The following is a 26,280-nucleotide window of genomic DNA, read 5'->3' on the forward strand; positions in this document are numbered from 1 at the left end:
CTAATTAGTATATCAATCAAATCTGAAAGGATATTGTTGTTGTTGGTGAAGAGAACCAGTGATAATGCAGAGTCTTGACTTGTGAGTGAATAGGATTTAAGTGAGGTAGGGATGCATAGAATCATCTGCCTTACTGTCTTTCAGAGTCATTGAAGTCCAGTGGCAAGACAAAAGTCAAGATGATTGCCAATGTGGCTTGGAAGGCAGGTGTTAACATATCTTCAGTGTCTGAGGAAGCTTCAGTCACTCCCCAGAGCCTACTTCAGTGCTGCTTCATGGCCGTTAGAACAAATTGTCCTCCAATTCCACTGGGAGATGCCTTCACTTGCTTAACTCACTGGCAGGTTTGAGGCCATTTGGTTACTCTCAACTTGGTTTAACTCATCTCAGATGGTTTTACTAGGGTGTGACTGCTCCACATGTTAGAGATTTTGGAGGCACAGGTGAGAGTTGGATGAAAGGTGTAGCAGCCCTGAAAATGGCTTGGCAAACTCTTATTCTAGAATGCTAGTCTTCCTTGACTACTCAAGTCTGAAAGTATATATGCAATACTTGTTATCTGTAGTCCTTTATCTCTGCAAAGAAGGGTAAAGGGTATCAGTTTTCTCATCTTTTTCTTCTAGCCCTATCATTTTACAGATGAGGAAATTGATCCCAGAGACATTAAATGACTTATCCCACATAACACAGTAATAAATGGTAGGGCTGATGTCTTCTGCTTTTAAAACTAGTGGGATTGTTAAATATTTTGAAGTATCTTAGTCTAAGTGATATGATTTTTCCTGTAGTATTATTTCATTAAGTTGTATGATTTGAGTAGCTTTGTAATAAAAAAGTAAACTGTATCTTACCTTTTTTTATTTTTCTTATAAATTCATCTCTTATAATGGTGGTAAAGCTAGAGTTCTCATTTCTCTGCCTTTAGTCCTTTAATAGCTTTTAAGATTTTCACATATTGTTGAAGTTTTTTTGCTTGGGGGAAATATGCAGAAAGGAGAAACTGTCAAATGAATGAAATAGAGAAAAGTAGAAAGATTAACAGTTGCAAAATAGAAAGGTAAAACATTTCCAAGTGCTTACTTACTAAGTTTATTCACTAAAACTGTTTTTGAATTGTTATGTTATTATTGTTATGTTTGGGAATTGATTTATTCAGAAGCAATATAGAATTCATCCAATTGTTTTGAAAGCTTTCTACTGAACCATAGTAAGAGAGAAAACCCTCATATACTGTGATCAGCATTTCTAATCAATGAGCATGGAACCACCTCTAAAGTCAGAGAAAAAATAAACTTAATTGTTCTGCTTATTCATAATCTTGTTTTGTTAATATTTCATTCCTGTGCTTGAAGGCCATTAATCATTGCCTTTTGCACATTATGGACAACATTACAAATTGAGCAATATTGGTTATTTCAAGGAATTACTTTTAATCATCAACCCATTGTTTTTATAAGTATAATTGGACAGCTATCCATTGTCCCCCTCTTAGATCAACCACTTTGTTCTTTACTGGAAGTCTTTTACTTAGTATTATGATTTAGATCAAGAAAGGACCTTAGAGAGGATCTACTTATGAATAGCAGAATAACATTCATTTTATGGCTCAAGATGCTGAGTTTTAATGAGAAAAGGGTATTTGACTAGAGTTAAGCAAGTAGTTAATAGTAGAACCCAGGTCTGTAACTTCAGATAGAAAATATTTGATATGAGATTTTTTTCTTGCTTGAAAGAAAGTGCCATATCGTTTATATGGGCATATATGATATGTAATAAGTGCCAAACATTTACTAGGTTGGTTATATTCTTCTTGGTGGATCTGGGGCTAGAATTTATATGAGAAAAAATTGCTTGATGTATTGATTAGTAGCTAAACCTAGAGCCCAAGAGGGTAGTGTTAGAATACTTCCTCTACAATTTTTTCCCTTCCTTTTCTAATTAACTATATGGAAGTTAATTATTTTAAATTTATTCTAAATTTGTGCTTGAGAATGGAGGATCCACTGTGGAACTCTATGTGACATTCCTTTTTAGATTTCTTATTATATTAGCTTTTTTAATAGGTCAGAGATGTTATTAATATATTTTACCCTCTATAAAATCTTGCAGATAATAGTAAGCCTATGAGGTCTTACTTGACTACTTCTTTTAATTCCTACAGAAATGTCTCACATAAAATATTTGTAATTTTTTTCTGAGTTCCATAATTTTATATTTATAGTTTGTGTAATTGTGGGCAGAAAAAAATTAGCATTTTATAATTGTAAGAACATAATGTGAATTTTAATTTCCAGCAAAAGCAATGATAGCTGTTATAGGCTCTTAAAAATTTTTTTTTATTATTATAAGCTCTTTAAAAAAAACAACCCTAAAACCCCCTACCTTTTGTTGAAGCAATGCTAAGTATCAGTTCTAAGTAGAAGAGTGGTAAGGATTCTGCAGTTGGGGTTAAATGACTTGTCCAGGGTCACAGCTGGGAAGTTTCTGAGGTCAGTTTTGAACCCAGGACCTCTCATGTCCAGACCTGACTCTTTATTCACCTAGCTGCCCCTATTGTAAGTTCTTAATGGATACATTTAAATGAATATTATGAGTAGTATATCATATTATTCTAGTTGTTTGTGACCATTTTTTGGGTGGTTGTTGAAAGGGAGTTTGAAGAATTGAAAAAACCTCAGATATCGCTGTATGAAGTAGAAAAACAATTTTTATCAATTATCTTCATTTATAGTTGTAAGGCAAGGTCATGTATAATTGTCCATAGAGGTGGTTTCCATGCCAAAATAACCTAGATTTCTAAATCCAAGGTTCCAACTTCTTTCAAAAACCCCCAACTAATTCTAAATATGGCATCTTAGTGACATTCTCTAATATTATTTTGCCATTTCTATCTTGTAGAAATTTTATATCATTATATTAATTACAATAATAATATGTTATTCAAGTAGATCCCTCCCTAAGGTCCCTTCTTGATCTAAATCATAACAATAAGTGAATAACTTCCTGTAAAGAAACAAGTGATCAATCTAGGAGGGAGACAAGAGAGTAACTATCCAATAATGCTTTAAAAAAAATCAAAGTATGGATTGGTGATGTATTTTTTGAAATAACCAATAGTACTTAATTTACTCAATTGACAATTTTGTCAATAAAAGGTACTAAACAATGACCTTAGAACACAAGATGAAATACCATTATAAAAATAAAATTATGAATAAATAGCTCAGTAATTAAGTACATTTTTTTCTCTTTAACATTTTTAGAGGTGATTCCATGCTAGAAATGCTGATCATTATGGGTTTTCTCTAACTCCTTGTGGTTCAGTTGATGACTTTCAGAATTATTAAATGATAAAGTTTTAAATTATTATTGGCAGCACTGCCCCTAATCACCAATTTTCTTTTTTAATTTAATTTAATTTTTTAATTGAGGGAGCTAGTGTCAGAGGAATATGGGAATGATCTCCGTCTCCAAGCTTCTTGGAACTATTACTTTGTTAATGGATGTATGAGTATTAGACTTATTATTTTTATAGTGGTTTTTTAATTACCAGTTATTATTGGAAAATTAAGTTGTTTCTCCTTGTACTGTCTTATTTTAATTTTTTTACTGGAAATGAAGGAAAAAGTTTGACTTTTAAAAGATTTTATTGAAATCAGGAGCTTTTTATTTTTTAGGAGCCTTTAAAAATATTATATCTAACAGATGGTATATAGATGGTATAATAGTCTTTCTTCAGAAATGTAGATATACAAAGATACTGGTATGTTACACACAGTACTTCATATAGTTCTTCTTGCTATGTCTTAGACACAGTGAAATGGTAAAAGTTTACTTTAGACACCCCAAAATGAGAGCAAGTCTGAATAGTGATGGAATTGTGGGTTTATTTTATTTTTGAAATTTAATTAATTAAGGATATTTTCCCGTGGTTAAATCATTCATGCCCCCCCCCCCAAGCCAACAAGCAGTTCCACTTGGGGTTTCACATGTATCATTGTTCAGAACTTATTTCCATATTCAACACCCCCAATCATATCCGTATTGAACTATAAGATAAGTTATATGTTACTTATGATCTCTTTGTGGACATTTTTGATAAGTTTTTTATCTAGTATGTTCATATCTATGTTCTGCCATAAAATCTCTTAAAAGTTTTACTCAAGGGGGCAGCTGGGTAGCTCAGTGGATTGAGAGCCAGGCCGGAGGTCCTAGGTTCAAATCTGGACTCAGACACTTCCCAGCTGTGTGACCCTGGGCAAGTCACTTGACCCCCATTGCCTAGCCCTTACCACTCTTCTGCCTTGGAGCCAATACACAGTATGATTCTAAGATGGAAGGTAAGGGTTTAAAAAAAAAAGTTTTACTCTATTCTGGAAGCCCACTTCTAGATTTTTTAATGTTTTTTTGTATATCAAATCACTATCTAAATGGTTCATTTGTTACTCTTTATTCTAGTCACATGTATTTCTTTGACAATCTATATCCCACTACTTTGCATTTAGTTATAACTGGAAATGTGCTGAAGCCTACTTCTACCCACTATGCTCTTTGAGTTTCTTTTTCCCCCGGATAGATTGTGTTGTTCAAAGAATCACAACCATACAGTATTTTTAAAAGGATGAATTTCTGTACTGTTAAAAGTAGAGCAGTTTCTCAAATGTAATACGGCCTACTCCTTTCCTATCTCTCTTAACTCTTTGCTGACCTCATCATTCAACTGAAACTGTTCTTCCAATGTTACCAATGTCTTAATTGATAGATTGAATCACCTTTTCTTAGTCCTCATCCTTCTTGACCTTATAGCTTTTGACATTCTCACTCTCAATCATTCTTTTCTCTTTGATATTCTGTTCTCTAGGTTTTCTTGACATTGTTTTCTACCATTTCTACTCTCTGTCCGGTCATTTCTCAGTGTTCTCTGCTGGATCTTCATCTAGGTTATGCTCACCTACCAGGGATGTATCCCAAAATCTTGGGTTCTCTTCTCCTTTCCCTCTATACTGTTTAACTTGATGTCATCAGCTTCTATAGATTTCACTTAGCATCTCTATGCTGCTTAGTCTCAGGTCTCCTTCTCTGTATCTATTTCCAGTTTCCATTCTCTACCTGGAGCTTGGTAAATGTTTAATGGACTGAATCTTTCAGCATATGTATTTGGAGAATATGGTTAAAAATATGAGAAAGGAGCAGGCAGGGTTTCATACTTTCTTTAGCAGATCACATTTAAAAATAATTAGTAATTTTCAACATGTTTTCCAAAATTATAAATTCTAAATGATTTCCCTCCCTTCCATCCCCTTCTGAGAGATGGTAAGCCATTTGATCTGGTCATGCAAAAACACACTTCCATATTGGTCATTATTGTAAGAATATTCCTATAAAGCCCAAACCCCAAAATAAAACTGTAAACTCACTAATGGGAAAGATAGTATGCTTAGATCCTCATCCATCTGACTCTAGTGGTTTTTTCTGGAGATGATATAATAGTCCCTGTCATAAGTCCTTCAGAATTGTTTGAGATCATTACATTGCTGAGGGTGGCTGAGTTTTCAGTTTATCATCGTCCAGTGTTGCTGTTACTTTATACACTTCTGCAAGTTATGCTTTTTTAGTTGTGTCAGTTCATGTAGATCTTTCTAATTTTTTCTTAAATCATTCGGCTTATGATTTCTTATAGCACAATAGCACCATCACCAATATATATCACAATTTGTTTATCCATACCCCAATTGATAGGCATTCTCTGTTTCCAATTCTTTGCTTCCACAAAAGAGATGCTACAATATTTTTGTACAAGTTTTTATGATCTCTTTGTTTTATAGACTATTGTATTATAAGATCAAAGGTATGATCAATTTTTATGACCCTTTGGACATAGTTCCAAATTGCCATCCAGAATGGTTGGATCAGTTCATAGCTGAAGGGGATTTTATTGAGGGGGTTGTCTGCTATAGAAGAGAATAGGATCAAGGGTCTTTGTACACTGACCAATGTTGTATTTGTTGTCAGTTGATAATAAAAAAGCATTTGAATTGGCAAAGCAAAAAAAAAAAACCCACAAAACAACCAAAAAGGAGTTGCCTGTATATACGTTAAGATGCTAAAAGTTTATTGGATAAATGCTCTGTTCTACAATGCTCTGTTCAGTTGTACCTCCTTTCCATGTCATGAAGCCCATGAGGGTATTTGCCCACGTCTTGCATGATATCCTGAGCAAGGGATCCAGAACGAAGAAGGATTTACTATAAAAAAGGACAGCTATTTCTGTTTTCATTAGGATATAAACTTCTTGGGGGAAGGAACTATTTTTATTTTTTATTTCCAATATTTAGCACAATTTATGATGAGAAATAAGTGCTTGGTAAATGCTTGTCGATTGATTGTGAATAGTATTGTATATATATTGTTACAGAGTTTTCTCTTTGAGAGTGTAGGAATAACCAATGTAGGAAAAACAATGGGGAATTTTTATGTTTTTTTAAAAATTCTGAATTATAAGTAGATAACTTCTCTTTTATGGGCAAAGATAAGATTGCTCTTATCTTATCTTATCTTAACTGCTGATTTCCAGAATGACCTGACCTTTATATCTCTAAAAGTGAAGAAAGCATGGTGATTTTTACCCTTTTAATGAGAGTCAGGGTTTCCCAAATGGAAAATGTTTTCACTTGTATGAGTTTTTATATCAAAGTTATCTATTAAGAAAGATCAATTCAATGGAAGCAGTCATGCCAGTTAAACTTTGGTGTTCTTATCGGTTCTTGTCATTTCCCATGTGATAGAACTTTTGAATTATGGTTTGAGCAGCTGTCATGGATTTAAAAATTTATTTAAAGCACATACCTACTCCTGGGTTTATTAACACTCAGAGTGCTATTTTCATGAGTGCCTTAAGTGTTAGTTACAGACAGTTATGTGATATGAATTGTGATTAGTTAAGCCAAATAGTTCTACTGGCTACTCGTCTGACCAGAGTGACCAAGCACTTTTTTTTTCAACCAAATACAGCTATACTCTACCTCTTCGTATATAAATTTCCATTTTTTTTTCTTGGCATTAATAAAAAAATAAAAAATCCTGATATTATTTGAAAGCTATATGGTAGGGAATTTTGCAGTTCCTTTGGTTATATTTCTAGGAGTTCTGTGATATTATCTTTTCTGTTGTTCTTCTGTGACCTTTGCATTAATGTATTTCTTTGGGATGGTTATCCTCAACTTAGCTAATGCTCAACTAGAACAGTACCTAGCATGTAGTAGTGCTGGTTGATCTCTGTCCTCAGAATTCCCGTTTTTTTTTTTTTGCAGGAGGGGCTTATTTTTCTCATCCTAGGTTTGTCTCAAGGGTTTGGTGACTGAAGAATGAAGGGATAAAAAGTCTAAGGTATCTGTAAAGAATAAATGTTTAGAAATCTTCTCAGCAGTCTTCTTTTAGAGAATCCAAATAGCAGCGAAAAGTAATGAAAAACCCACATAAGTATTGTAACTTCTCAACTCTGCTAATATAGTACAAAGGTAGCCATAGACAATACATAAGCAAATTAATGTGACTTTTCTAATAGTTTCTATCTAGTTGTTCCTAGTTTTTTTTTTCCCTCAGGGACCAAGCAGAGTATATCTAATCCCCTCTTCCAGCTATTGATTTCCCCTTTAACAATCTCCCTGAATAAACAACATTATGAAGTTCAGACCTGTGAGGAGACATCCTCTTACCATGCAGATCAATAATTACTATCTGTGAAGCAGCCCATCTATTTATTACACTGCCAGATTACATCTTTACATTTGTCTTAATTAAATTTCATCTTACTAATTTTTTTTTTACCAATTACATGTAATAATAAACTTTCACAGAAGTTTTCAAAAGTTTTATGACTCAAATTGACTCTCTTTTCTCCTTTCTACCTCCTCCCAGAGCTGGCAGGTGTGTTATACATGTACTATGTAAAATGTTTTTTCCATATTGTTCATTTTTGTGAGTAATTTTATAAAATCATAACAAACTTAAATAAACAAGTGAGAAAATTTTATGCTTTCATCTGCATTCCTACTCCAACAAATTCTTTCTATGGAGGTAGATGTTTGTCATACATCCCTCAGAATTTTTCTGGATCATTGCATTCTTGATAGTAGCTAAGTCTATCACATTTGTTCATGTCACAATATTGCTGTACAGTGTTTTCCTGGTTCTGCTTATTTTACTTTGCATTAGATTATGTAGGTCTTCCCAACCTTTTCTGAAATCATCCTGCATCCTCTGCATCAATCCCTGGACCAGTTCACATGGAATTCCTCCAGTTCATTGTTCCTTTGAGCATAATAGTATCCCATCACTATCATATCAATTTGTTCAGCTATTCCTCAATTAAGGGACATCCCTTTAGTTTCCAATTTTTTGTTTCACAAAAATAACAGCTGTAAATAATTTTGTACAAGTAGATTCTTTCCCACTTTAAAAATTTTATTTAAAAAATTTCATATTGGTAGAGTTGGTTCAGTGTTACATCTTGTCAAAATATTTTTGGAATATATTGACCTTTGTGAATAGCAACAGGAGATACATGGCAACAAGGATAACAGTGGTTTAGAATAAAATTTTTGCCAAGGCTTTTGGGAAAGGGGAATGATTATTTTAAAAAAAGCTTCAATGACAGACCAGATCTATCTAAGCAAAACAATACCTTTCTCTAAGTTCGAAACTGATTCAAAACCAATAAACAGGAAAAAAAGATGGTAAAGGTCTACTTATCTTCATCAAGAATAATGGAGACACCATATTTGGAATGTCACACATTTAAAGGAGAAATGGAAAAGACACAGAACAGAATAGATCTGGGAAACCAGCAAGATTATAGAAGATTAGTTTCTTTCCATCTCTCCTTTTCTGTCAAATTTCTCTATTACTTTGGCACATAGTATAGAGCTGAAGTGGGGGCAAAGGGGGTGTTGTGTGAGGGAGAGAATTTAATTCTCAAAATATATGACCATTTTATAACCTCCCCATCATTTGCTTAACATTCATCATGGCCCACAAGCTTAATGACTTTCTAGTTCAACTTCCTCATTTTACAGACTAGAGAGATTAAATGACATGCTTAAGGTCATACAAATACTGAGGGGCAGAATTTGGATTCAAACTTGGGCCTGATGACTCCTAAGTTAAATGTTTTTTGATGCTTCCTCATTTTTTTTAACAGCTCTATTAGGACATTTTCCCTTATTTAACTGAATCACAGCTATCTTGACATTCTTACTATAAATGAAATAAGAAAGAAAGAAGTGCTCCTTGGAGAGGCAAGAGAACAAAAGTTGGTGGAGTAAATTTAACATAAACAAAAGTTACAATAAATATTATTTGACATTCAGTCATGATGACTTGCAGTACTAATAATTGTAAAAACAACACTATGCTGGTGATTGCAGCTTATGTACCAGCATTTCTGAGGATGAAGTGGTAGAAAAATTCTGTGAAGAATGTGAAAAAAGTTCCAGATAAACATAAACTTTGATACTTGGTGACTGGAATGCAAAAACTGTGAAGTGAGGATATGGAGAAATATATGGCAAAGTATGGTTTAAGAGAAAGAAATGAGAAGAACCCAAGCCTTGAAGATTATATAGAACCTTTTTGCTTCAATATTGTAAATGCTTTTTTTAAAAGAATTGGTAGGCATCAAATTTAGCAAGCATCACAGAGGAAAAAAAATTGATAGCATTTAGATAGAGGAACAGATATTAAAAGAAAGAATTTGTACATTTGTAAAAAAAAGAAAGTGTACATAAAAGAATTATGTATAATTAAGAATAAGGGGGGAAGGGAACAGTCCTTGATATATAGTGCCTATTATATCCAAGGTACTGTGCTAAGATCTTTACACATAGTATCTCATTTGAACCCTACAAAAGTTCTGTGAGGTGATTGCTATCATTATTATACAGTTGAGGAAACTGAAGTTAACAGGATGAATGACTTAAGATCTCAGGTAGAACATGCCAGAAGGAGAATTTGAACTGGAGTCTTTCTGACTCTAGACTCAGAACTCTGTGCCACCTTGTTGCCAATTCTGTATTAATGGGAAATGGCAGTGCAAATTAATTGACACAGAAAATGCAAGAGTTGGTTGCCATAGGCAAAACCAAGTTAGAATATAAACTCATTTATAAAAATTTAAGAAAAATACACGATTATGAGCAGTATAATATAAAACAGGGGAGCATTTGAGAATAAAACTAGTCTAAAGAAATCTTGGAAAGATATCTAATTAGGCAAAGTAATTCCAAAGGCATTCAAGGTTGAAAAGCAAAAGAGTACTGCTAATAGAAGAGAAATTGAAAACATTTACAACAACTAATACAACAATTTTAACTATCAAGAATAGTGGAATCGTCACTCTTGGATTCTAATATTGCATTCCTAGAGATGAAGAAAGGGAAATGGTATTAAAAACAGGAAAAGTAGCGCTTTGGATCATATTTATAAAGGACATCTGTGTTTGAGGGGTGATGAACAATAGAGGCATGAAAAAAAAAATCTTGGAAGAGATGCGAGTGCCAGGCCCTGCCCCCACCCAACCTACCAGACCAACTGCTGTCTTCTTCCTGTCCTCCCTCTCCAGCCCATACCCCTTGCCATATTTTTCCCCCCATCAAGTGTTGGTGCATCCCCTTCCCTGCCACTGCAAACAGGGGAAGAAGAAAGTGCCCCCATTGGGCTGCTGAATGGAGGGACAGGTGGTATGAAAAATGTCATCAGGACAGTGGAGGGGGAAGGGGAGCAGATTCCCCCCAAGTGTTCCTCTGTCTTTCTAGTAGTGAACTCTGGCAGGGGGGTGGGTGGGTGGAGGGGGTAAGGGTGGCTGTGTGCCCACACAGTGCTTTCTATGTGCCATCTTTTTCACTCATGCCATAGTTTTGCCATCACTGACCTAGAATATAGAAATAACCACTCACCTATATGTCTGTTCTATTTATATGAAACTTATGAGAGTAAAGGGTGTTCTTAATGAAGGCCTTTGTGGAAAACAATCAAGTTTTCTCTTAAAATAAAAAAATTGAAATTAAAACATTTCAGTATATAAAATATAGAAAGGGGTTGCATTTGAAACTCTACAAAATGGATTCGATTTTGCATCACTTTTAAACATAATAAAAGTAAAAAAGTAAATTCCATATTACTTTCAAAATGTCTTTACTATCTTACAATTGACTCTTTGACTTAGTGGAACAAAATACTGCATTATAGACTCTTACCATAGGGTATCTACCAACAGTGTATCAAGATAGTTCAGGATTGCTCGGAAGATGTAACTGCATACATAAACTTGTTCAGGAACTTGATAGTAAGCATTAGGTGAAGCATAAAACAGGGAGATACAAAAGTAAAGGTGTTAACTGATGGCTGGGATCCAACTTAAGGTCTAGGTTGAATAGTATGATTCCTTGTGGAGTAGTGAAGTCAGTCCTCCTGGTACTTCTGTTTATGAATTGCCTTGGGTTGATTGCATCAATCCCCAAGGCATTTCAGAACATTCTGGAGGAATAATGTAATCATTTAAAGGCATTTGGCCTGGGTAAATGAATGTAAAATGTCTCTTGTACAGGTTTTAGCAATCATCTGAATGAATACCCCATAGAGCTTGTATGTGTATATAGGATGGACAATGAAAATACAGTGTGCTGGCCCAGAGTTGAAAACGGGAGAGTGGACTGTGTTGCTTTTGGAAAATTGTAAAGACTTTTATTGATCCCAAGCTTCCCATTAGCAGCACAGGCCCATATTGGCAATATGGATATTTTTGCTATTGCTCCTATTTGACAAGGTCTATAATTCCTCTGCTTTCAGAGGTCAAAGGAAAGATATTTGATGAGTATGAACAAGATGCAACATATATCTAGTGAGAAATTTTGAAGAACAGGAGTAAAGAATATCACCAAAGAATTGTATGATAGAAAGATGGTCTGGCCATGTTGAGAAATTAAGGAATGACAGGTGGATGTTTGGCATGCTCTACTAGAAAATCCAATATGGGCTGCATATTGACTTAGAAAGCTGTATATTAATTTTTTTTTTTTTACTTTTTGGCTGCACTTAAAGAGTGTTATGAGCCATATGTGACTGTTGAAAGTTTTTGACATCTTTGTGAATGAGGGAATTGTACAGGATGGAGCTGGCTTATATGGATTGTGATAGGATAAATGACGCAAACTCCTAAATCTTTGAGATTGTATTTGAACTAAAATCTCCCAACATGTTTATAAGTTCATGAATGTGTTAGGGATGTAGCCAAATATTTCTCAAGTTCCTGACAATCGACTGCCTGGGATCTCTGACCCTTAATAGAGGCATATCCAATGAAATTAATTTTTAATTTGAAAAGCAGTCATCTAATAGAGAGCTTTAATGAGTAATCATTTCAAGCCACAGTTTCAGATTCTCATTTTAAACTATTAAATTGCTTACTTATATAAACTTTGAGTACTTGGTTTTTCTTTTGTAATGATCTTTATATTTTCAGGTTTTATTTTGAGGGATCAATTATCTGGTAGATATTGGTCTCCCTTTACTTATGCAGATGCCAGCTCCTTTTTAACTTTTTGGTTGTCTGCTTGAGAGGTCTGTCACTTAGTACTTTGTGCCTAACATGTAAATTAGTTTCACTTGTTTTGGGTTGATGTTGGAACACTGAGCTGATGCTCCATAGACTTCCTAGTTACAAAGGACCTAGCCTTTGATAATGCATAATATATTCCATGAGTAGAGTTTTAGTGGAAGATATCAAAATGGATAAATTATTGCCTGCCATGACTTATCTATGAATTTAGGAAATCTGATTTTACCTTATCTTTTCTAATTCAGTCATAAAGTATCAGATAATTATAGGAATTGTGATTCTATACAATCACTTTCCAAAAGAATGGAAATTGAGAACACTTCAATTCCCTTCCCCCCTTCAAAGCTTTGAAAATAATTTTTATGTATCCTCTGTTTTGGAAATTTATATGAGGTCCAGAACTGTTGTGCTCTCGTGGAAAGTACCCTTTCGGGTTATAAAATTGCTTTAAATAGTCTTTCCCCTAATTAGCTCTTAGTAGGGACTGTCTCACTTTTCTATTTGTATCCTAGTATAAAGTCAGTACTTGGCATATAGTAAGCACTTACTTAGTGTTGATTCATTTATTCTCAGCTTACAAGCATGAGATTTATCTGGGTTGAAGTTTTTCTAGTACTTAAATGTGGTCTAAAATTATAGAAAGAAAATTTTGTTTTCACTTTATTTGGTCCCTAAATAAAATAACAGATTTTTAAAAATTAAGTATTTTTTCCTCCTTAACTATTGAGTTGGAATTTTATTTAGTTGACATTTGAGTGGGCACTAAACTGGACTCCCAGAGCTACTTTTGGTAATATTTATCTAATGTTGGTAGTTGCTTGATGGAAGTTCCAAGGAAGAGGAGGAGTTCATGATTCATAGAGTGGAAATTTAAATGGAAAAATCACCTTTATGTTGTCAAGTTTTTGCCGTACTTGCGTACTTGTTAAGACTTGATCTTGCAGTGTGATTCAAACTTTTCCCATTTAATCAGTGTACTTTTTGGCAAAACAAGTTGTCTTTATACCAGGTACTTGTTTTGCAATATATTCTGTAAGTTAACATTTAGTCATACAGCAGTCAACTCACTTTTTCATAATATTCTATGGTACTCAATTGGCCTGAGAGTAGATTATTATTATTTTTTTTGAGTGAAGATAACAAGGTCTGTAGCTATTATTTCAAGTATGGAGATTACATCGCATAGAAACTCCCTCTTCTGCAGATTTACAGTCAAAGGAATCTTAGAGTTGTCTGTGCATTGAGTAACTTGCCCAGTGTTACCACCAGCATATTATGGGTGGGGCTTAATAAGCAGTGGGGCTTTGTCCATTCTATACTGTCTTTTGATATCTTTGAATAAAGCTGGCTGGAGCCCCTGTTTGACATATCAGCACGGTCAAAGAGAAAAAACTTGAAGATTATACCCATTAACCTGTTTGATTTGTCCCAGAAAAATTAGGGAATTATCTGGCTGTAGTACCTCTGAAAGACTAGACCTTTTAGGGAAAAGCTGAGGAGCATAGGAAAAGCAGTAAGAGGTACAAAATCAGAAAGGGAAAATGAGCTTGGAGGTTGGGATGTGAATGGAACATTGCAGATCGTTTGACTGTAAAATCAGGGATAAGTAAACTAATGCTGTAGTTGAAACAGGTGGGGAAGTGCTACCTTCTCTGCCTTTAGATCAAAATATGACCTCTGTGTCCACATGTCTATGGACAGACTTGATCATGACACTTTCCTACTTATTAGGGGCCATTGGTGGCTTTCTAGTCTTTTTTTTTTTTAATAATATTTTATTTGATCATTAAAGACAAAGATCATTTTCTTTTCCTCCCACCCCACCCCCCATAGCTGATGCGTGATTCTACTGGGTATCACATGTGTTCTTGATTCGAACCCATTGTCATGTTGTTAGTATTTGCATTAGAGTGTTCGTTTAGAGTCTCTCCTCTGTCATGTCCCCTCAACCTCTGTAGTTGGGCAGTTGCTTTTCCTCGGTGTTTCTACTCCCACAGTTTGTCCATGAATAGTGTTTTTTCTCCTAGATCCCTGCAGATTGTTCAGGGACATTACACTACTGCTACTAATGGAGAAGTCCATTACATTCGATTATACCACAGTGTATTAGTCTCTGTGTACAATGTTCTCCTGGTTCTGCTCCTCTTGCTCTGCATCACTTCCTGGAGGTCGTTCCAGTCTCCATGGAATTCCTACACTTTATTATTCCTTTGAGCCCAATAGTATTCCATCACCAACATATACCACAATTTGTTCAGCCATTCCCCAATTGAAGGGCATCCCCTCGTTTTCCAATTTTTGGGGTGGCTTTCTAGTCTTAATAAGGATCCAATAAAGACAGACTCGATGTATTAAAAAATAAAATTTTCACAACAATGTTTTTAAAAAAAATGGAAAAAGGTGAAGAGAATTATTATCCAAAAAAGGATAATTCAGGAGATAACAATTACTCCTTCTCTGCCTACTTTCTTATTTTCACAAAATCATGAGAATGATACCTATACGTGGCTTAAGAGTATTCTTGTTTAAAAATATGGCAAGGTTTTACCATGCAGTCATCACATTTGTCAGGTGCTTATTACTATGTGCCAGCACTGTCTCAAGTAGACAAAAGCAAAAAATAAAAACAAAGCAACAAAAAACCCAGTTCTTATTTTCAAGGATTTGTATTCCAATAGAGAGGACAGGATAACCTCAAGATATATATAAATCAAATTTAAGGTAAAGTTGAGGAGAGTGCACTGGAGTTGAATTTCAAGATAATCAGGATTACTGGAACTAGAGGTGAAGAAAGAGTATATTCCAGGCATAGGGGACACAGCTTATGCAAAGGAACACAGACAATAGAGGGAGTGTTGTGAGTATTGAGCAGGTAGGCCACTATCTACCATCTGGATTTTAGAATGCATAAAAGGGAGTAAAGTTTATTAGGAAGGTAAAAGACTTAAAAAACTTAAAGCTTATCATTCTCCTCAGTTTTCTTCATGCTACATATCTAATCACTTCTCAAATCTCATTGTTATTACCTCCAACATCTTTTTTTAAATAGATACATCCTTAGTTAGGACCCTTTTATGTGTGTCTGTCTCTTGAAAACATGTTTACTTTTATAAAGCTGGAATTTTTAAGATAGCTTCTTTCTGGCACAGAATCATGTATTTATATTAGTATATAGTGGTAGTCTCTTGGTGATCGAGAATGACTATTGTCTTTGTGCAGTTTCATCTACGGTGTACCCTCATGTGGCTTTGCAGTCCAAAGGCTGAGTTGCACAGTTTGTGTGCCAACGTCGACGTTCATCTTCAAAGGTGATGGCGGCATGGTGAATGTGGGTTCGCCAGCTGCTTCTGACAGAGGCAGCAAGTTCTAGTTGCTTTGGTGTAATGCCAGCCCACTTCAAGTTGGACTTTAGCTGATCCTTGAATCTTTTCTTTGGTCGGCCTTGTTTCCTGAGTCCAGCTGACAGTTCACCGTAGATTACCTGTCTTGGTATTCACTGTGGGTCCATGCGGATGACATGTCCAGACTGGGTTTTGAGGACCACGGTGGTGGAATTGCTCCAACTGCTTCATGTGCTTCCAGTACACTGTCCATGTCTCACAGCCCTACAGGAGTGAGCTGAGGACCACTGCGTTATACACTTTGAGCTTCGTCGCAGTGCTTACACCGCTGTGTTGGAGGACTTTACAGCACAGCTGCCCAAGTGCCTGGCTGGCCTTTTGAATCCTAGCATTGATCTCGTGGTCTAGGGACCTGTTGTTGTCGATGGTGCTGCCCAGGTACTTGAAAGTGTTGACATTAGAAAGCTGCGTGCTGTCGATTGTAATGCTCGGCTGGTTAGTTGGCCTCCCTGGTGCAGGTTGGAACAGCACCTCTGTTTTGCTGAGGCTGATAGTCAGGCCAAACAGTTTTGTTGCAGTGGAGAACCTGTCCACAATGGTTTGGAGATGATTTTCTTGGTGGGCCATGAGAGCACAGTCATCTGCAAAGAGAGCTTCCAGGATGAGTCTCTCTGTTGTCTTTGTTTTTGCAGTCAGGCGGCGAAGGTCGAATAGTGAGCCATCCAGTCGGTATTTGATGTAGATGCCCAGGTCTAGATCCATCACAGCATGTCGTAATACTTGGGTAAAGTATAGGTTGAATAGTACCGGAGCGAGGACACAGCCTTGTTTCATGCCATTGGAGATGTTGAAGCAGTTGGAAGTCTCTCCACCAGATAGGACTATCCCTATCATGTCGACATGAAAGAGCTGGATCAGTTTGATGAATTTTGCTGGGCAACCGAACTTGCTGAGGATCACCCACAATGCGTCCCTGTTCACTGTGTTGAACACCTTCGTCAGGTCTATGAAGACAATGTAGAGACTCAGGTTCTGCTTAAGGCATTTTTCCTGCATTTGCCTCACTGTAAAGACCATAGGATTCAGCACTCTCACCCTGCGGCCGGGATTTGATTCCAGGTCAGGGAATGTCACTTTTGGGTGTATGGGCTGCTCAGGGAGGGGTAGTATCTGGTATGGAGGGCTTGTCGTGCCCTGCTAGGGCAGCTCTCCAGCCTCTGACACCAGGCTCTCACTTGTATTTATATTAAAACAACTAGAAAAAAACACTTTGGTCTTCATTTGTTTTCATTGTGCCCTCAAGCTAGGCATGTTTTTTTTTAAAGGGTTTTTACATTGAATTTTATTGTTTTTAAAAATGTAAAAGACATTCTTAGTTCCTTGACTCTAAAAAATGGGACATGTCATAAGATTTCGCCTTTGGACAAACTTGTTACTCCTCCTTTGCCCCCTCCCCCCCCCCCTCCACAATGCAGTAGCTTCTTACTTTATCTGGACCACTCATTTAAGTTTCAAAATTCTTTTCTTTGTTTCAATTTTCTTTCATTCTTAATTTTATTTTCAGTCCATCTTTCATCTAGATTCCAAATTGATATTCCTAATGTGTAGGTTTTACCATTTTACCTTTTATAAAGCTGGAATTTTTCTCCTGCTCATTAGATGGTCTCCTAGTGCCTATATGATCCAGTAAAGACAGAATCCTTTGTTTTGCATTTAAAGCCCTTTATAACTTGGTTTCAACTTTTCTGAACTTATTAGAAACTACTCCTTTTAATTAATGCTGCAGTCTGATCAAAGTGGCTTTTGGGGGCAGCTAGGGTGGCTCAGTAGATTGAGAACCAGTCCCAGAGATGGGAGGTCCTGGGTTCAAATTTGGCCTCAGACACTTCCTGGCTGTGTGACCCTGGGCAAATCACTTAACCCCCATTGGCTAGCCCTTTCTACTCTTCTATCTTGGAACCAATACACAGTATTGATTCCAAAATGGAAGGTAAGTGTTTAAAAAAAGTGACTTTCTTGTTTTTGGTCAGTTGGGTCATTCTAGCTCCCTCCTCTTCATTTCTTCTGTACATATTGTCTCTCATCCCTGGAATATATTCTGTCCTCATCTCCACTACTGTTCTAGAATTCTGTGATGCCCAAACTATGGGACACCTCTACTCTCCCTCTACCTTTTTCTTCAGAATTCTTGTATCATCTTTACATTTCTTAAAATCTGCAAATAATTTTCTTAGTCTGTATTTTTAAAAATAAAATCTTTAAAACATGATCTTGACTATTAAAACATTTATTTGCTATTAGCTGTGTTATAGGAGAGAAGCTGACATATTTGAGAAATGATAGGAAGGTAAAATTGATGGCCTATCATGGCCTATGTCAATAGTTTGCATGTAGAGGTGAGATATAGTGATATTCAGTTGAGTTTTGGATTTACTAATCAATTAATATCAATTAGTAATATTAGTATTAATGCTTATCCACCCTTAGAGTTATCTCTTTAGCTATTCCCTTATCAGTCTGGTTAAAGGTGAATAAAGAATAAGAGCCAGTTCTAGGCAGTCTGATCATAAGTAAGAAGAAACCTTGCCATATAATATTAGTTACAGAGAATTAAGATCCTTGAAATCCATTAAGAAAGGATTCAGAAAAGACCAATGAGGCATTTTTATTTATGCATGTATTTTTCATTTTCTTTTTCATTTTCTTTTCTTTTTAAAAATTTCCCATGGGTACATGATTCTTCTTTTCTCTCTATTCTCTTCTCTCCCCGCCCCCCCCCCCCCACCCCCTGCCCCAGCTGACAAAACAATTTCACTGGGTTATACATATCACTGAAAAACCTATTTCTGTATTATTCATTTTTTAAAGAGTAATCTTATAAAACCAAAATCCCAAATCATATACCCATATAAACAAGTGATAAATCATGTTTCCTTCTGCATTTCTACTCCCACAGTTCTTTTTCTAGATGTGGATAACATTCTTTCTCTCATAAGTCCCTCAGAATTATCCTGGATCATTGCATTGCTTTTAGTAGCAAAGTCAACTACATTTGATTGTCCCACAGTATTTTAGTTACTGTGTATAATGTTCTCTTGGTTCTGTTCATTTTACTCTGCATCAATTCATGTAGGTATTCCCAGTTCTTATAGAAATCAAGCAGTTCATTATTCCTCATAGCCTAATAGTATTCCATCATGATCATATACCACATTTTGTTCAGTCATTCCCCAATCGAGACACCTCCTCATTTTCCACCAAATAAGAAAAACTTTTGGGGTTGGCTGGGTTGCTCAGTGAGCCAATGAGCTCAGAGAGCCAGCCTAGAGACGGAGGTCCTAGGTTCAAATCTGGCTTCAGACACTTCCCAGTTGAGTGACCCTGGGCAAGTCACTTGACCCCCATTGCCTAGCCTTTACCACTCTTCTGCCTTTGAACCAATAAAATATTGGGGCACTTTTCTCTTTCTTGCAATATGGTGTCCAGATTTTTTTTTTTTGATCATGGCTTTCAGGCAATCCAATGATGCTTAGATGATTTCTCCTGGATCCATTTTCCAGGTTAGTTGTGCAGTAGAAGGATCTGAGAGGGGAACAGGGGAAATGGAAGGAGAGAAGGAAATTGGGAGAGGGAGTGAAGAGATTCTTCTTACCCTCTCTTTCCTGGGAGAGGTAGCCAAGTCTTGTCCTCTTGATAGAGGGAATGTCTCAGAATAGTTCTGGGGAATGGAGGACAAGAACTGGAGAGATTAGCTTTTGGTAAGATGAACCACTGCCTCCCATTTGGTCCCAGCTATTGTTGAGAAGCAAGATGGATTCTTCTGCCTCTGTGGTCTCCCTCTGTTACTTCCCTTCAGAAACCTGGGGTGGTCAAGGAGAGATTGTTCCTTGGGTTAGGCAGTTTGGATCATTGGGATCCTGAGTTAATCTCCCCTTTGGGGATTGTCCCCAAATCTTCTGTCCCCTTTCAGTGTCAGAAATCAGCTAGAACTAATTCTAAGGTAGTAAACCATTTATTTGGGTTCACACAGGGAAGGAGAGGTAGGGATGTCAGGCAAGGGAAGTGGGGAGTAGGAAACCCTAACACTTGTCCCTTCTGGCAGATTACCCTCCCCAAGTTCTTGTCAGCCTCTTCTGACCAGCTGCTGGTTGATCCCTATTCCTCAGCTAACTAGCTTTTACTTCAGGAGTCCAGGGAAAAATATAGATCTTGACAGCAGATTTCTCTGTAGAGGGCTTCCTATCAAAGTCCCTGTCCACAGATGACTCTGTGCTGTCCTTGAAAATGGGGAAATCCCCAGAGAGATCTGGCTTCTTCCAAGCTTGGCAGGTTTGCCTCCTTTTTCTCTCTCTCAACTGAAGAAGTCCCCTAGTGACCGTTGGAGCTCTGCTCTCCAACTGGAATCCTGAGGCTCTTTTTTTTTTCCTTCTTTGCACCTTTCCCACACTTTGGCTTAATTCTTCCCTTACAGCTATATTTCTATCTATATTCTATATCACATCCCCAAAATAAGAAACCTCTTTTCCTTCAAATATATCTTACTCTTATCTTACCTTAGCTGCTAAAGCCTATACTAAGACAAGGTTCTGGGAAAATATCTGGGGTAGGTGTGGTTTTGTTACAAGGGGTTGATACAATTGAATAATATTTTGGACTAACAGTGTCCCAGAACAATATGCAACAATATTGATTTGAATACTTGGCAACAGTATCTTAATAATCTCTAAACTATGGTAACATTTTTCTAACTCATGTTTTCTTAACTTCTCTAGCTATTACAACTTATTTAACATATTATGTGCCCTGTTCTTTCCCTGTCTCTTACTCTCTCTTTCCCTGATCTAAGATTGTTAGTTGATGATCTAAAATTCACATTATGTACATGCATGTTTACTGTACAATCAGTACATGATACATACATATGTACATGAGTTCTGCTTTGGAATCAAGTAGACAGAAAAGTTTTTTCTAGTTCTTTTCTACATGTTTGAGCCTTGCAAAAAAAAAAAGTATATACATTCTTCATTATCATGGGCCTCACTTATTCATGACAAGGCCTCTAAATCAGTGTGTCTTATGGCTGTTATAAATATGTTGTGTGGCATGTGTATACTTACTCCCTGCCAATGGATAATCCTTTTCACGTGTTGACTGATGTGGTCTATCTTTTTCTGTCTTGTCTTGGAGTTGTTTATGTGTTGGATGTGTGTCCCTAATGTGATGTTAATGTGTTTGTGGTGTACCATCTTATGTGACCTGTTCTTAAGATTCTTTGTTATACAATAGTTCATGGGTTAAAGTTCTTTTGTCTGTCTCATTGTCTATGATGGTTCTGGAAGGATTCTTTCTGGTCTAGTTGAACTCTTTGTGCGGGAAACATGCTTGACTGTCGTCTCACCTTCATTGTAGATTTTTCTGTCTTCTTTTACTAGAAAATGTAGATTGTGGTAGATATGAGAGAGAATTTTTTGCAGGACCTGTGGACCAAGATGCAGGACTGGAGATCTAGCTCTAAAATACAAAACCTAGGATTCCATCAGAATGTCCCTGGGTTGGTGGCATTTGGAGATGAGTTGGGGGTTTGCTGGCCACACTGTGGGAGAGGAGAAACTGGGCTTTTGAACTTACTCTCTGTCTCACACAGGCTCTGAGCAGTTGGAGCTGAGAGGGGCTTTTGGTGTCATTGTGTGAGGGACTGAAGTTATCTTTTCCGTGGAGGCTTTGGCTGGCCACTCTGAGAGAAACTTGGCTTATGAATTTAGTCTCTGGCTTTCTGGGTCTGAGCAGTTGGAGTTGACCAGGGGGCTTTTTGGTCTCTGGGTCTCTGGGGGACACACATTTGCTCTCTGGAGTTTTGAAGTTGGCTGAGAGAAATCTAACTGAAGAAGAAATCTTGAAAAGCCATTGTCCTCCATCTCTCTGTCTCAGAGTCACAGTTTGTGACTGGACTATTTTCTCAATTGTACCTCAGTTAGACTAGGGACATCCTCATCCCCCTTACCTCAGTTTCCCATCCTGTTATCCCAATAAACCCTTACCTGAGAAAGAAACTTGGAATATTTTATAATTCACTCAAGGGGGAGGGAAAATTAGGAGAAGGGTGGCAGTTGGAGGAGGGAGTGAGGAAGGTTAGGAAATAGATCAACCATCATTAGAGATCAATAAGCAGACTCCAGAATAAATCCCAGGGCAGTCCCTTATAAGCAGTGTCCCCTGTGTATCAGCATTTGTGTGTGGTAGCATCCCCCAGCATTTCTCTGTCTTCCATTACCATTTGTATGAATGTGAGTAAGAATGAGTGTAGTTTTTTTCTTCTTTGTTAGTATAAGATTTTTTTTTTTTTGGTATGTATGAGTGCCATCTTGTTATAGAGAGATAGTGGGTGAGAGTGAGAGAGAGGTAGTGAGAGATAGTGAGAGAATAAGGGGTTTTTCTGCTTTTAGGTTTATAATCTGTCTGTCCTGTCATTATTTATGTTTCAGTATCACTTTGTTCTGGGCTCTCAGTAGCTTGTTTTTCTCTATTCATGTCAGTTTCACTTTGGGTCTGTATATCTTGCATATGGTCTGGAACTTGTGTCTTTTGGACTAGTCGAGGCAATTTGGCATTTAATGTGTGAGGCATGAGGTCCTTCCCTATAATTTTGATTGAGGTAGGTGTTGTGAGTGCAACTTGGAATGGTCCATTTCAGTTTGGATCTGTTACTGTGCTTTTTGTAAAGTTTTTCACATATACCATGTCTCCAGGTTTGATATCATGCAGTGCAAAGTCTAGCAGTACCCTTTGGACCATTAAGCCTCGCTCGTGAAGTTATTTTAGCCTGTCTTGTATGGTTATTAAATAAGTGTGTAGCTGGCATTCCCTTCCCAGCTTGGAAATGTAAGATGACTTTGCAGTTCTTCTGTGCCAAAGAAGCTGTCCGTACAGTAATTCATGGGGAGATGTGTAAATCTCCCCTGGGCTTTGTCCTTAGGGCGAATAGTGCAAGTGGGAGAACTTCTCTTCACTTGAGGTGTATTTGTGCACATAGTTTTCCCACTGTAGTCTTAAGCTCTCTGTTCATTTGTTCCACTTGCCCTGAATTGCTCTGAAATGTTAAAAGACATTAATGATAAATTGCATGGAGATTTCTCAGATTCTGATTAGATTTCCTGCAGGTTAGTTGTTTTTCCAGTAAGTGATTTAAAATCATGTAAAACACTCAAGATTAGACATTTTTCGCCCATAAACTCTACATCCCCCCCTCAAAAACAAAACAGAACAAAACACTGAAGAAGAAAGTGAATTATAGTGTATATTTTGGTTTGCATTTAGATCCAGATAGTTCTCTGGAGGTGGATGGTGCATTTTTCATCATGAGTGGAGTCATCTTGTATCACAAATATATTGCTGAGAACATTAACAGTTTGTCAAAAAATATTGTTAATGTTTACAATGTTCTTCTGTTTCTGTTCACTTCAGTTTGCATCAGTTGATGTAACACTTAATAGGTTTTTTTCTGAAATGATCCTATGTCATTTCTTATCTCAACAGTATTCCAGTACAACTGTAGCTTGTTCAGCCATTCCATGATTGATGGATATCCTCATAATTTTCAATTCTTTGCTACCACAAAAAAGAGCTAGAATACTTTTGGCACAAATAGGTCTTTCCTCTAGACCTAGTAGTGATACTGCTGCATCAAAGTGTATGCGGAGACCAATCTTCCCAATGAATATAAATGGAAAAATTCTTAAAATACCAGGAAAGACTAGAGCAAGTTATTACAAGGATTATTCACTATGACCAGATGGGATTTATACCAGGAATACAAGAATGGTTTAATATTAGGAAATCCAGACTTATAATTGACCATATCAATAATCAAACCAACAGAAATCAAATGATTAAATTGTCTCTATAGATGCAGAAAGAGGCTTTGACAAAATACAGCACCCATTCCTATTGAAAGCATTAGAAAGTATAGGAATAGATGGGCCTTTCCTAAAAAACTATCAGCAAGCATTATCTGCAATGGGGATAAATTAGAAGTCTTCCCAATAAGATCAGGAATGAAGCAAAGATGCCCATTATCACCTCTATTGTTTAACATTATACTAGAAACACTAGCAGTAGCAACTTGGAGAAGAAAAATAAATTGAATGGATTAAAGTAGGCAATGAGGAGACTATAAACTATCACTCTTTGCATATGATATAATGGTCTACGTAAAGAATCCTAGAGAATCAACTAAAAAGCTAGTGGAAATAGTGAATTTTAGCAAAGTTGCAGGATAAAAAATAAACCCACATAAATCACTAGCATTTCTATATATTTCCAGCACAATTCAGCAGTAAGAGTTAGAGAAATTCCATTTAAAATCACCCTAGACAATATAAAATATTTGGAAATCCATTTGCCAAGAAAAACTCAGGAACTATATGAACACAACTACAAAACACTTTCCACACAATTAAAACTAGATCTAAATAATTGGAAAAACATAATTTTCTCGTGGGTGGGATGAGCTAACATAATAAAAATGACCACATCCTACCCAAACTAATTTACTTATTTAGTGCCATGCCCATCAAACTACCAAGAAACTTTTACTGAATTAGAAAAAACAATGACAGGGTTCATTTGGAAGAATGAAAGATCAAGAACATCAAGGAAAATAGTGAAAAAAATGTGAAGGAAGGTGGCCTAGCAGTATCAGATCTTAGCTGTACTATAAAGCAGTGATCTTCAAAGCAATGTGGTACTGGCTAAGAGACAGAAGGGAGGATCAGTGGAATAGAATGAGTAAGTGACCTCAGCAAGACAGTTTATGATAAACTGAAAGATCCCAGCTTTTAGGACAAATCCACTACTGGGAAAATTGGAAAACTATAAGAGAGATTAGGTTTAGTTCAGCATTTCACACCCTTTCCTACACATTCTTAGAAGCAAGATACACAGGAAAGATTTTAAGACCAAGCTAGAGTTGGAAAAAAATCACAAAATGTAAAATAAATATTTTGATTACAAAAAATTTTTGTACAAAGAAAACCAATGCAACCAAAATTATAAGGGAAGCAACAAATTGGGGGAAAAATCTTTATAACAAACCTAACAAGGGTCTAATTACTCAAATTTATAAGGAGCTAAATCAGTTGTACAAAAAAATCAAGCCATTTCCCAATCATTACATGGGCAAGGGACATGAATAGGCAATTTTCAATTAAAGAAATCAAAACTATTAATAAGCACATGGCAAATTATCATATGCAGATCAAAACAACTCTGAGGTACCACCTCACACCTAGAAGATTGGCTAACATGACAGCAAAGGAAATAAATGCTGGAGGGGATGTGGCAAAATTGGGATATTAATACATTGCTGGTGGAGTTGTAAATTGATCCAACCATTCTGGATGGCAATTTGGAACTATGTCCAAAGGGAGCTAAAAGACTTGTCTGCCCTTTTGATCTAGCCATACCACTGTTGGGTTTATACCCCAAGGAGAGCATAAGAAACAAGACCTGTACAAAAATATTTATAGCTGCACTCTTTGTGGTGGAAAAAAAATGGAAAACAAAGTTCATTTGGAAGAACAAAAGATCAAGAACATCAAGGAAACTAATGAAAAAAAATGTAAAGGATGGATGGGAGCCTAATAGTACTAGGTCTTAAGCTGTACTATAAAGTAGTGATGATGAAAACAGTATGGTACTGACTAAGACAGAAGCGTGGATCAATGGAATAAATTGAGGTAAATGACAGCAGGATAGTGTATGATAAACTGAAAGATCCTAGCTTTTGGGACAACCCACTATTTGACAAAATCTGGTGGGAAATTTGAAAAAAAATATGGGAGAAATTCGATTTACATCAACATCTCACCCTACACCAAAATAAACTCAAAATGGGTGAATGACATGAATATAAAGAAGGAAACAATAAGTAAATTAGGTGAACACAGAATAGTATATTTGTCCGATCACAAAAAGGGAAAAAAAATGAAAGATCACAATGTAAAATGTCAATTGTAAAAAAAATGAGCCATTCCCCAATTGATAAATGGTCAAGGGACTCACACTAATACATTGCTGGTAGAGTTGTGAATTGATACCAACCATTCTGGAAGGCAATTTGGAATTATGCCCAAGGGGGTTTAAAAGAATGCCTGCCCTTTGATCCATCTATACCACTGCAGGATTTGTATCCCAAAGATATAAGGAAAAATATTTATAGCCACACTCTTTGTGGTGCCCAAAATTTGGGAAATGATGGGGTGTCCATCAATTGGGGAATGACTGAACAAATTGTGGTATCTGATGATGATGGAATACTATTGTGCTGAA

At 36.4% G+C, this 26,280-nt stretch overlaps 1 protein-coding gene across 21 annotated transcripts in view; it reads left to right on the forward strand.

The window, feature by feature from the left end:
• The window catches only part of KTN1 (kinectin 1), a 185,784-nt gene that overhangs the window by 10,253 nt on the left and 149,251 nt on the right, over positions 1 to 26,280 (forward strand). For 3 of the 21 annotated variants that reach the window (XM_056810784.1, XM_016424456.2, XM_056810787.1), the window contains exon 2: positions 7,311 to 7,386. The exons of the other annotated variants lie outside the window; for them this stretch is intronic. The gene's annotated coding sequence lies outside the window, so the exon portion shown is untranslated. The remainder of the gene's footprint in view (positions 1 to 7,310; positions 7,387 to 26,280) is intronic. 21 annotated transcript variants of the gene reach the window in all.

The sequence above is a fragment of the Monodelphis domestica genome, chromosome 1 (genome assembly GCF_027887165.1).
Source record: "Monodelphis domestica isolate mMonDom1 chromosome 1, mMonDom1.pri, whole genome shotgun sequence".
Taxonomy (NCBI): domain Eukaryota; kingdom Metazoa; phylum Chordata; class Mammalia; order Didelphimorphia; family Didelphidae; genus Monodelphis; species Monodelphis domestica.